General features: G+C 49.1%; 1 pseudogene; it reads left to right on the top strand.

Moving 5' to 3' along the window:
• Positions 1-6286: 6286 nt before the first annotated feature.
• On the top strand, positions 6287-6435 carry LOC144108966 (U2 spliceosomal RNA; annotated as a pseudogene).
• Positions 6436-13249: the final 6814 nt, after the last annotated feature.

Here is a 13249-nt window from a genome sequence, read left to right as displayed (position 1 = left end):
CCCGAGTGCTGTACGCGTTCTGTTTCAAGCGTAAATTCGCTGTGTCTACAGAAAGCCATTACCTTTCCCTATTCTCCGTACGCGCCCGCCCATGGGCCCAACATAGCAAACGCTCCTTTTCGAGAGGGCATACAGTTCTGCCCTCCCGTGAAGTGTTTTCCCCATCCTTTCTTCCTTTTTAGGTGCGGTTTCGCGCCACTGTGCACTTTACCTTTCGCCCTGCCGCCGGAGCGGAGTGCAATCCGCATTGCAAGCGCAGCCAGCTGGCGCCAGCAATCTATAGCGAGTGACGCACGACCACGCCAAGCCACTTCCTCCGCATACGCCCGTTCAAGCACACACACACATACGCGAGCCAAGTCGCGTTGCACAGGCTCAATGAAAGCGTAAACACACGCTTGCTCACCCACTCGTGCCACGCACACGCACGCGCGGTGTTGTACAGGCCAGTCACCGCCGTCTTCCGCTTGGGCGTGTCTTCGCGCTCGACAGCCGGCGAGGACCTCTAGAAATAGGCCTGTACAGAGTTTCTGGCAGGGCTCTGTCTTATCCTGCCTGCGGTTCAGCGATGTCCCTTGAACAACAAAAAAAAACTGCGCGTAAAAATGCACAGGCGATCATACGATGTAATGCGGCAAACCTGCTTTAGCAGTACTGGTGGTACAGCAGTTGCCAGAAGCAACCAAGCAACGCATTTTTTTTTAGAGCGAAAGCTCTACTTCACCACAAAAGCTGCAAAAGCCGAGCCATCGCTGAAGCCTTGACCTTGAATAAATAAATAAAATAAATATTGCAACGACTCGGATTAGAACCCGCGGTGGCTCGAATAGATCAGCTTCGCTGGCCACTGCACGAGAACACTACGCTAGAGCTGCAATTGCACGTCGTCGTCTTCGTCAAATTCCATCTGCGGCGCGAACAGATCAGACCAGCTTAACCTGAATCAGAGCTTAACCTGAGTCTAATATCGTCGCCAGACGTGCCGATGACTGAGCAAAGCAAAACCATGAGCCAACTGGGTTAAACACGTGCTTTCGTTAAAACCCCGGCTTTTTTTTTCTTGGCCATGTAGCAGACCACTTTTGGAACACCTTAAGCTCTAGATTTGTGTAAAGTGAGGTGAACCGTGGTTCTCACACTTCTAGACCTTTTGGTAATTAGGGTTGTCGTAAGGGCTTCACTATACGGCCGAGAAGCAAACACCGTTGCCTGGTTACCCCTGGCAAAGACGGTACCTTTCGCTTTTACATTGATCGCCTTCCATTGCATATTTGAATATGATTTGGCCGCTGCTTTTTGAAAACGTTCCACTGCTGCTTGGGCTTCTGGTGGGTGAGCCTGGGGGGGGGGGGGGGTAGGTGAGTGTGTGGGCGGGTGTAGGCTGGTAGGTGGTAGGTGCATTATTACCGGGGGGTCTTAGTGAAAAACAGCGCTGTGTTTGCTTGTGCGCTGTTTTTCACTAAGATGCAAAACCAACTAGCCCATTCAGCTGCTTTACCAGGGGGTGCTGGGAGGTGAGCCTATCAACACAAAAGTAGCAAAGATGGCCGAAATACGGAGGACACGGCTTTCACAGAAGAAGAGAGGTGGTTCCCAGGAAGTGGCGCCGGCTACTGATTTTCGGAAAGGGAAGATTGGGCTGAAGAAATGGTGCTCGGAATAGAACTGGTCTGCTCGTCTTCCGCACAGTCTGCAAAAAAAAAAAAGAACTTGAAGGCTAATGCGAAAGCTTGGCGTGGAACTGAGTGCAGCACGGCAAGCGACAGAAAGTATAATTGGAGCAGCCTTGCGAGTTGATCGCAGTAGTCACATGGATTAGAGAATGTACACGATTTTATTGATTACGTCTCAGTCATAGACCGCGGACATTAAAACGAACATTTTTATTTAAAGGGTTTTCTTTTTTTAAAAAAGAATCACTTCCGCGGCCTAAATGCTAATGGAAGTCAAACAGTACTCACTGTGCGGCAAAGTATGCTTTAGAAGCACTGCGTACAATACGAGTGCCTTGAACAGCTTCTAAGTTGCGTTATTTGTCTAAATCAGAATTACTGATTTGTCTAAAGCCCCGCCGCGGTGGCTCAGTGGTTAGGGCGCTCGACTACTGATCCGGAGTTCCCGGGTTCGAACCCGACCGCGGCGGCTGCGTTTTTTATGGAGGAAAAACGCTAAGGCGCCCGTGTGCTGTGCGATGTCAGTGCACGTTAAAGATCCCCAGGTGGTCGAAATTATTCCGGAGCCCTCCACTACGGACCTATTTGTTCCTCTCTTCTTTCACTCCCTCCTTTATCCCTTCCCTTGCGGCGCGGTTCAGGTGTCCAACCATATATGAGACAGATACTGCGCCATTTCCTTTCCACCAAAAACCAATTATTATTATTATTGTCTAAATCGGAATTAGGCACGGACAGTGAATGAGCGTGGATAATTCGTGCAATGCGCATAACAGACCAAGAGTTGTTGTAGACATCATTTTAGCGTCAGATTGGCGAGATAGGAGTGCATTGTCTCTGCTCTTCTGTCCCGCCAGTGTACCTCTGAAAAACTGTTTCTTCACAGCAGCAACAAACTTGCCCAACTGCCCAGTAGTTATTCAACAATCTGTTGTCCTGTCTGAAGCAGCCACAGAGGGAGCGTTCTGCTGTTAAGCACGAGGCTGCGAGATTTCATCTAGGCCGTGGCGGCTGCGTTTTGGTAGAGGTGAACTTGCAAAAGACAATCTCAGTGCACGCTAAAGAACCACAGGTGGTCGAAATCCTTCCGGAGCCCTCCACTATATAAGCTAACCCGCCGCGGAGGCTCAATGGTTAAGGCTCTCGCCTACTGAGCCGGAGTATCCGGGTTTGAACCCGGCCGCGGCGATCGCGTTTCGATGGTGGCGAAACGCAAAAACAAGCCCGTGAGCTGTGCGATGTCAGTGCACATTAAATATCCCCAAATGGTCGAAATTATTCCGGAGCCCCTCCACTACAGCACCTCTTTCTTCCTTTCTTCTTTCACTCCCACCTTCTTTATCCCTTCCCTTCCGGCGCGGTTCGGGTGTCCATAGAGATATGTGAGACAGTTACTACGTCATTTCCTTTCCTCAAAACCAATTTTCATTTCGTGCGCTTACATCGCACAGCACACGGGCGCCTTAGCGTTTTTCCTCCATAAAAACGCGGGTTGGAACCCGACCGCGGCGGCTGGGTTTTTATGGGGGCAAAACGCTAAGGCGCCCGTGTGCTGTGCGATGTCAGGGCACGTTAAAGATCCTCAGGTGGTCGAAATTATTCCGGAGTCCTCCACTACGGCACCTCTTTCTTCCTTTCTTCTTTCACTCCCTCCTTTATCCCTTCCGTTACGGCGCGGTTCAGGTGTCCTACAATATATGAGACAGATATTGCGCCATTTCCTTTCCCCAAAAACCAATAAAAAAAATTTCCCTCGGCTATGGCCCCTCTTTCTTTCTTCTCCCAGGTGGTCGAAATTATTCCGGAGCCCTCCACTGCGGCACCTCTTTCTCCCTTTCTTCTTTCACGCCCTCCTTTATCCCTTACTTACGGTGCGGTTCGGGTGTCCACCGAGATATGTCAGACAATTACTGCGCCGTTTCCTTTCCGGAAGAAAATAAATTTTTTTCACAGTCCATCATTCATATCCCCTCGTGATGCACTGGATGTGCCCACCGAGAATGAAATAGCTCCCCAGTCCTTGGTTATCTCAAAACCTATTATTTTTAACCCGAAAACTTTACTAGGCTATGTCGGCGGTTTCGTGTCATCAAAACGTGTCAGCAGCGGTTCAGGTGTCCAAAGATATATGAGACAGATACTGCGCCATTTCCTTTCCCCAAAAACCAATTAATCCAATTAAATTAAAGCCATTGTGGGGAACTAAAAAGAGAACGTCTAAAAGGTAGTTATAATCGAAGGATGATGATGTGAGGATGCGGTGCAAAAAATTTGGTGATGATCGGATGAATAGTTCATTAATTAGAGTCCAAAATGTGCAAAAAGTGGCCATGGCTAAAGCAAAAGTAACGCAAAATTTGAAACGCCGGAAGTGTAGCACCACGTGACCAGAAGTGTGGGCGGAGCCAACGCGCGGCGTCAAATTTGAAAGCTTGGAACGAAGCGTGGTGGGAATTAGACGAATTGCACAAATTCTCAGGCAAATAGGGCTAATAGAGGCAAAGAGGAGCAAACAGAGGCGACGAGTACCGCAGAGGTGTTAATGCTTTCGCATTACTCCAATGCGGGTTACCGCAGTGATCTCGAATTTTTATTTTCAATTATGCCTGAGTAACAGAGCCGACCAAGTGAAATAAAACGTTCTCAAATGTACCCCGAAGTTGGAAGTAGGCAGATTAGAATAGGAAATATCCTGTAATTACGTTCAACAGCGCCTGGAGCATGCAAGACGGGGTAGGCCAGTGTTCACTGGAGACCTTTGTCCCAGAGTCGACTGAACATTGAACACGTGGAGCATGCAAGACGAGGCAGACAGGGGTTCGTGAACTGAAGGCCTTTGTCCCGCAGTCCATTCAACAGTGAACACGGCCAATGAAAACGATGATGATGATGATGACAGTGATGATGACTGATGTTGCCGCAATGATCACCGCCAGTGTACGACCCACAAATCACGCAGCGTCTGGCGTAAAAATGACGCGGCTCACAACAGCGACATCCTGCTTTTCCACTCGAGGGAGCACATACAGACGAACGGGCGCTTATCGGTGCTGCGAGTTTGATCGATGGGGTCGTCGCAGGAGAGCGGGCGATTGAGCGCCGCGGCGATGTTTACGCCTAGTCGGCCGCCGCCCACGCGTCGACGATGCTTACCCCTTTCGCTGCAGTGTTGTCCCGGCGGCGGTGGAAGCGCGCGCGCATGCGGAGCGGAAGCGGCGCAGAGGTGAAGACCCCCCCGCTCCACTCTCGATCGTGATGGTCTCGCCGCCGACACGAGGCGGTAAACAACGCCCGTTTCCGCGGACGCCGCCCGGCTGTCAACGCCCTCGGCCACGTGGTCGGCAGGAAACCGGCACAAAGAAAGGAAAGAAAATGTGCAACCTTTTGTTCACGTCGCGCTATTTAGCGCCAACTAGTAATTCGAAAAAATCTTGGCCATGATTAGACATTGAGGATATTGGTGTGGTTAAAGACGCTGGTCCACATTTGACAGACAGACGGACAGACAGACAGACAGACAGACAGACAGACAGACAGACAGACAGACAGACAGACAGACAGACAGACAGATGGACGGACGGACAAACAGAGACTGACTGACGGACCGATTGATTGATTGATTGATTGATTGACTGCTCGCTGCATTGACTGCTTGCTTGCTTGATTGATTGATTGGGATCGATCGATCTATGGACATTCGCGGTCATAACTGCAGCATAAAAAGTAAAAAGACGTTCACAAAACAGATCAGACTGCATTGTCTCACATAGATTCCTGCGATAAAATAGTTGCTGAAATGCGCTCTGCCCTGCTAAGGCTATGCTAATAGCACTGGGAACGTGCCTACATGGTTACCGCAGCGGCCGTCTGAAAAAGCCGCACTGAAATAATAATTTGGTGGTCTGTAAAGCAAACAGCATCTCATAACAAACCCACTTTTTTGGTCATTGAAAAAAGCGCCACATCTGGACAAATGCAGCCGAAACGCAGCGTATCCAAGCTCACTGAGGCAGCCAGGCATCAGATACTGTTCAGTTAAAAGTTAATCAAGCTCTCATAGGTCGACGGAAAGAGACAACGCGCCACCATTGTGAGCCCAGAAGCGAGAAGAAAGGCGGTATCAGTTTGGAAATTATGTCCTTGTGAACCGGGAAGCAGACGGCCGGTATCAAAATACGCAGAATCCATTTGAGCCCTTGGTCAAACAGCTTTGGTACTCTATAGATCCCTACAAACAATGGTGATAACATTGTGTTGTATTTGCATGCATTTCACATTGGCGGCAGCCCGGTGTTACCAACCGCTTTCGATACACGGATGCCATAAGTGTTTGCATCCAAGATGTGCAATTTGAATTCCGTCCGGCGATTCCGTTCACACGTTTTGCTTACAACACAGCAGGCAGGACCGAACACGTCATTCAGGAGAACAATACCTTGGGAATGTGCTGCCGTTGGTTTCAAATTGACTTGATGGCGTGGAGTCATACGCGACAAGTTGAAAGCGCCAATGAAGTGTGTCAGAATACATTGAAAAAGGAGGGTGAGGAGGAAGTTAGCAGAATATAAAAAGCGTCGTAACTGTGCGTGCAAGACGCAAGCGATTGTCCGGGATTGTCCGGGATTGTCCGGACCCCGTAGAGTATCTGTTACGGGTCCAATTGGACTTATTTTTGGAAATGTGGCGGAGAGTTTGAAGGATGCTTCACTCCCGCCACCGGTTGGCCCGGTATTGCACTGCCTCCGGGATCGGCCTTGTCTTTAGCGCGTCTTTACTATCCTGTCTTTCTATCCCATCTTTCAACTCTCCTACTATCTGCACGTTGTAGCGATTGTGGCTCGGCTTGAACCAGTGAGCATAATAATAATAATAATTGGTTTTTTGGGGAAAGGAAATGGCGCAGTATCTGTCTCATATATCGTTGGACACCTGAACTGCGCCGTAAGGGAAGGGATAAGAGAGGGAGTGAAAGAAGAAAGGAAGAACTAGGTGCCGTAGTGGAGGGCTCCGGAATAATTTCGACCACCTGGGGATCTTTAACGTGCACTGACATCGCACAGCACACGGGCGCCTTAGCGTTTTTCCTCCATAAAAACGCAGCCGCCGCGGTCGGGTTCGAACCCGGGAACTCCGGATCAGTAGTCGAGCGCCCTAACCACTGAGCCACCGCGGCGGGTCAGCCTGTGCACTTTCTTCCTGGCAGCAACAACTCTCTCTCTCTGCAAGACGCAAGGTATACAGACTAAAATATTCAGCCAAGGCCTAGGCACGCACACTGTCGATTTAGTCCAACGAGCTCGACGACGGTTGAACTTTCTCATTTTCCTGAATTTCCAAAGGCGCAGGTCCAAAAACAATTACTTAGCTGACTACGCTGAGGATGTGTGCGTGAAGGCATATTATTTTAAATCAGAACCGATTCGAGGTGTCATCAACGTCACGCTGGTTGCCGACGTAAAGCGCTCTGCACCAGCGCAGTGATGGTTGTTAAGAAACAAATTTTTCATCAGGCCGCTAAAACTCTCTAATACGTCGCGCAGGGACGACTCGCCCGGTAACCGAAACACGGCTTTCAGAATTGCTCCCCCGCGAGAACCTCTTTTCAGCTCTCCGCCGCTAAAGTTTCGCTTTTGGCGGTCGCGCGCGCGTCTTTTTCACGGGCAGTGAGTTCCGCGTGGCAGAAAGAAACTGCGGACTCGTAGAGGAACGCATGCTCTGCGCGCAAAGAGGAGCGATAGCGGGGGATTGCACCCGTCTGCAGCAACCGCTCCTCGGGTCACGCGCAGCGTTCCTCGTGCTCCGCTGCCGCCGCCCCCCCGGTGCAAACAGTGATAAGGAGGCGCGACATTTTAGTATTAGGCCTCCCTCGCCGGACGGAGGCGTCGGCCCGTGGGCAGCAACGACGCCGGGTCGAGGGCACGCAGTTCCGCGTATAGGATATCGTCCACTGCGCGCGCTGCTTCGACGAAGTCAATAGGGAGTCTTAGAATGTCGTTTAGGGGAAAAGAGAAATGACGAGGAGCCAGTGCACAAGCGTACTGGGGCGTTATTGTTCAACGCGTCCGCACTGACGGCCTTCAATTGCCCTATACACCTAGGAGATAGGATTCCGTTATTCTAAAACGCGCTTATTTTAACGCGACAGCGTTAAGGAGGTCGTGTCCCAGAAAAGCCAGTGTCGTCGGCGTCTTTGGCCGTGAGCGAAAAATGGCGCATCTCGCAAAACACCTGAACCGCGCCGTAAGGGAAGGGATTTTCCTTCATTTACGGCGCGGTACGGGTGTCCAGCGAGAATTGTGAGACAGGCGTCATTTCCTTTCCTTAAAACCAATTGTTCATTTCATTTTCCTTCCCTTACGGACCGGTTCGGTGACCACCGAGATATGTGAGACAGGCGTCCTTTCCTTAAATTGTCCAACGGGCCACGCGTCCTGTTTGTTTCTTTGTCCTTCGTCCAAATTTGTCCAACTTAGCGCTGTCCAATTCAACCTACGAATATGGCCCCAATAACAATAAAATTTATTCACGGAGTGATAGAGTTTCAAATTCAAGTTGTTTCTTTCAGAATCATTTGGTGAATGTATTCGGTAATACTGCCACCACACCCGCTGTCTGTCTGTCTGTCTGTCTGTCTGTCTGTCTGTCTGTCTGTCTGTCTGTCTGTCTGTCTGTCTGTCTGTCTGTCTGTCTGTCTGTCTGTCTGTCTGTCTGTCTGTCTGTCTGTCTGTCTGTCTGTCTGTCTGTCTGTCTGTCTGTCTGTTGCCAGGAGAGAAAAGAAAAGGGAAGTGCACAGGCCTGCTCACTGGCTCTAGCCGAGCCACAATCGCTACCACGTGCAGATAGTAGGAGAGTTGAAAGATGGGATAGAAAGACAGGATAGTAAAGACGCGCTAGAGACAACGCCGATCCCGGAGGTAGTGCAATACCGGGCCAACCGGTGGCGGAAGTGAAGCAACGTTCAAACTCTCCGCCACATTTCCAAAAATAAGTCCAATTGGACCCGTAACAGATACTCTACGGAGTCCGGACCGCTCCTTGGTTCATGGCCATATATATGAAACACGCGCCGAACAAGCTACGGAAGGGAGTAGTAAAGCTGCTGCTTTAATACAAAGGTCGTGCTTTTTTGTGTCAAATTATTGCCGTTTACTCTTCTGATAATAGGTGTGCCATCCCGTTTTAAATAATAATAATAACTAATAATAATTAATTGGTTTTTGGGGCAAGAAAATGGCGCAGTATCTGTCTGACATTTCGTTGGACACCTGAACCGCGCCGTAAGGGAAAGGATAAAGGAAGGAGTGAACGAAGAAAGGAAGAAAGAGGTGCCGTAGTGGAGGGCTCCGGAATAATTTCGACCACCTGGTGATCTTTAACGTGCACTGACATCGCACAGCACATGGGCGCCTTAGCGTTTTTGCCCCCATAAACACGCGGCCGCCGCGATTGGGTTCGAACCCGGGAACTCCGGATCAGTAGCCGAGCGCTCTAACCACTGAGCCATTGCGGCGGGGTCCAAATTATTGCCGTTTCACTCTTCTGTCATTAGTGTGCTATCCCGTTTTACATCGCCCACGAGCAATTTCTGTTAGTTGCTCAAAGATGCTTATGATATCTTTTTAATTGGCTCGCCTTGCATGCTTAGCGTTATGTTTTTGAATTTTCAATGTATCCGGCGCAACCTTGGCATGTGTAGATATGTAAATAATATTTTTTCTTCTAAACACGACATCACTGGCTCGACGGGATCCGTACGTGCTCTCGTTGTTCGCAGGCGCCAGCAGTGGCGGAAGTGAGTTGGTCTCGGAGGCTGACATTAGACGGCCTGGATACGCCTCCCGTAATAACAGCGCTCGACTTCTGATGGCACGAGTACTGGAAACGCCCGAAATAGGAAACGCAGCGGGACGGTCATGTGAGAAGTTTTGTTGCCGCAGCATCAGGGATACACTTTCATGGTGAAGCACTCGACATCGCTCCGAGTTGCATTTCCTTTTTGATAGCGAGGCGGAGCGCAGAGCTCCGCTGATAGCAAAACAGCTCGCGAGGCTTCGTTGTGAAAGGGTAGTGCAACCGACGGCTACCACCACTGTTGGGGCATAATGCGCCGGCCGCAGTCTGTGCTTGCTCCACCACGTAAGAGTGTTATTAGTGTGTGGTAATTAACATCCGGAAGATGAACTTGGGACGTACACTGTGAACAGAAAGGCGCAAAAAAGGAGTAAGGCGTCTTCCAGCGCACACGCTTTTATAAGAGGGTGCGCGCTTGAAGACGCCTTACTTCTTTTTTACTCCCATATGGGCGTGTTCGTGCTTAAAGCGTGTGATGGCTTTGGAGCGATTTGAGGGCTTCACCTTAATGGAAGGCTCCGGATTATTTTCAACCATGTATGGCTCTTTCTTTAACATGGACAGTCCTTGCAAAGTACACGGGAGTGTGAATTTTGCCGCTCTCTATTAAATGAGGTCGTGGCGGTATAGGATTCTTCTCGGCGACTTTGTAACATCCAAACGCCATCGAACCAGTTCTTTTTGACACTACTGAATTAGCAATGCACTGATAACTGAGGGACTGGTTAATGAATTAAATAGTGTCTTTTGACACTGCTGTATTAGTAATGAACTGATAAGTGAGGAACTGGTTAATTGATTCAATTACCTAGAGAACTGACTGATTGCTTGCGAAGTAATGATCAGGATCTCAGCCGAGAGAAATTCTAATTGAAACGTGGTATGAGCGAAGCACAAATCTCCTCAACACAGCATGAAAAATAGTGAGCGGCTGTTTAATCCCAGCAGTGAAATCATGACGGGCTGAACGACGGCTCAAGAAATCCATGCTCTGGTTATTTATTAATAATAATTGGTTTTGGAGGGAAAGGAAATGGCGCAGTATCTGTCTCATATATCGTTGGACACCTGAAAATTTCCGCAACGGTATTTTTATTCACAAGCAGCGTCTTCACTTCAGACCGGCGAGAGCTAGACGTAAACACTTTCCTTTTTCGTTACCGTTCTACCATCGGCTTCCTACGTGTTTATTTTAGACACGTTGTTCTGTTGCTCCTTCTCACCAATAATTGTGAGTTCCTTATTTTTTATGAGCGTGAGAGGTATGGTAAAACAATGAGTTGCTATCTGCTTGTTAACATTTCCTTTAACCCGCCACCTCTTTCTACCTGTGGTTATCAGTGTCCTGTGAATGCCACTTGACTCGCGAAACCAGCTTTGTAGACCTTACCAAAAAACGCATTCTGGGCAAAATGGCTTTATCCCTTCCCTGACGGTGCGGTTCAGGGGTCCAACGATATATGAGACAGATACTGCGCCATTTCCTTTCCCAAAAAACCAATTATTATTATTATTATTATTATTATTATTATTATTATTATTATTATTATTATTATTATTATTATTATTATTATTATTATTATTATTATTATTAAATGGCATTCTTGCAGGCTAGTTGGTGCGATTTCATTTCAGAGGGCCAGCGCGAACGCTGGGTTCAGGGCGACACAACACATCGCTGTGTACGCGGTGTGTTATGTGTTATGTGTAGCGATGTGTTACGTGTTATGTTGTTAGCGATGTGTTATGTGTCGCCACATTGCTTACTGGGATGTTCCACGCACCTAGCGCGAGCACTCTGGGAGTGAGAATGTGAATTGCCCGCACCTGTTCGCAACAGTCCGAATAGCAAGTGCATCCAAACCTGCCTGTACCTTATCGAATGGTTTGTAACGTTGCAACATTACCGAAATAATCCCATTCGTTTCAGTCATCTGTCGTTGCGTCTAATGTCGCCGTCCTCTTTCCACAGTCTTGCACTGTGAAGTTATCAAAATCACTGTGCTCTATTGTCACACAGCGTGGCACGTGAGCCTGACTTTGCCGCGGTCTCTATGCGCGAAAATTGGCGGCCTGCTATCGGGGTCACGGGCTCTGACGTCATTGGACACGATAACCTCCGCGTACGTCGCGGCAGCCGACGCCAGTGCGTCGGCTCTAGGTCGCCCTCCTGACCGCATGCAACGCCTCCCTTGCGATATGAGTAATCTCATCACGAGTTGCGCAGATAAGGGCATGACGCCGGCCGTAGCCTCCTCTGCCCTCCTGGCAGTGCGCGTGTCGGGGTAAAATCCATGTCACTACCAGATAACGCGGAGGTGAATATCTGAGAAATAAAGCTATGAGGCAGAAGCGCGCAAAACCTTCCAGTTTCTCACAATTACCTGGTAAGGTATGGTTTCGTTTATGGGGGTTTAGCGTCCCAAAGCGACTCAGGCTATGAGGGACGCCGTAGTGAAGGGCTCCGGAAATTTCGACCACCCGGGGTTCTCTAACGTGCACTGACATCGCACAGTGCTCGGGCCTCTAGAATTTCGCCTCCATCGAAATTCGACGACCGCGGCCGGGATCGAACCCGTGTCTTTCGGGTCAGCAGCCGAGCGCCATAACCACTGAGCCACAGCGGCGGCCTGGTAAGATATGATGACGATGATGAGTTTTAACGGCTCAAGGGCACTTTAGGACAAAGAGTGCGGTAGCACACAGAATATACCACTAAGAACAAGGCGCATGATAGAGGGAGGGCCGGTAGATGGTTTCTTGACACTCACAAAGTGAACAAGGAAGCTAGGGAAAGCCCCAGGGTGTTTGTCAAGCTTTCGACAAGAGGTCTTCTCTTAGTCTGGGCAAAGCATTCATCATTGGCGGGGTTTATACAGGGCCTTCACTCCGAGGAGGGAGGCCCGTTGAGAGGAGGAGGCTTCCGCTCCCTTGTTCACTTTGTGAATGCCAAGAAACCATCAGGTCCTCCTGCACCAGTGGAATAATTTTCCTCTTAACGCGGAATCCTTCGTCACTACTGCATGTGTAGACAAACGTGTATGAGCTTATATCTATAGATTGTCTATAGACTTTATGTAGGTTTTGTATTGTCTGTAATCTTTAGTCAGACGAAACAAAGTGTTGCCCAACATATGCGCGTGAAAGGCTAAACGTTGGTCGCTTCTTTGATGCCGTTCGACAGCAAGCCACTCTCGAAGTACTTAACTGCTATAGGCACTTGGCCGGAGAACTGGAAAGGTTGCCAAGCAGTTAATGCGGCCGTTTGGTGTTGCCGAGCGAAAACTGGTTTAAAATCGGGTAACCGATTTGGTGACGGTTGCACATAGTGAAAGCGCGAAAAAAAATTGATTAAATTACGGCTTCATCGGTTCTAGAACTGCAAAGGCTTCGGGGAAATCGGCTGAAGGAAATTTTGACGATGCATTCTAAGTAACGCATTCATTTGACCAAAGGAGTCACCGTGTCAACGTCGAGCTCCTGCAACGTCACGACAGAGCATATAGGACGACGCCTTTCAGAACTTCTCTGAGGAGCAGGAAAAATTTCTTGGCAGAGCACGCAACAAAGTTTGGAGAGCGCGGACGTCACTATAATAAACTCTATTTTTTTTTTGTAGCAGTGTGGGGTCACACTTAGTAGCGGCGTATATCCTTCATTTCGCTGTTTATACACTTTACAACTCTCCTTGGTACCGCAGCCCGAGCCAGGCTTGACAAATACTA

Source organism: Amblyomma americanum, chromosome 10, assembly GCF_052857255.1.
Source record: "Amblyomma americanum isolate KBUSLIRL-KWMA chromosome 10, ASM5285725v1, whole genome shotgun sequence".
Taxonomy (NCBI): Eukaryota; Metazoa; Arthropoda; class Arachnida; order Ixodida; family Ixodidae; genus Amblyomma; species Amblyomma americanum.
Note: the sequence above shows the minus strand (reverse complement) of the source record. Positions and strands in the feature narration are given on the sequence as shown.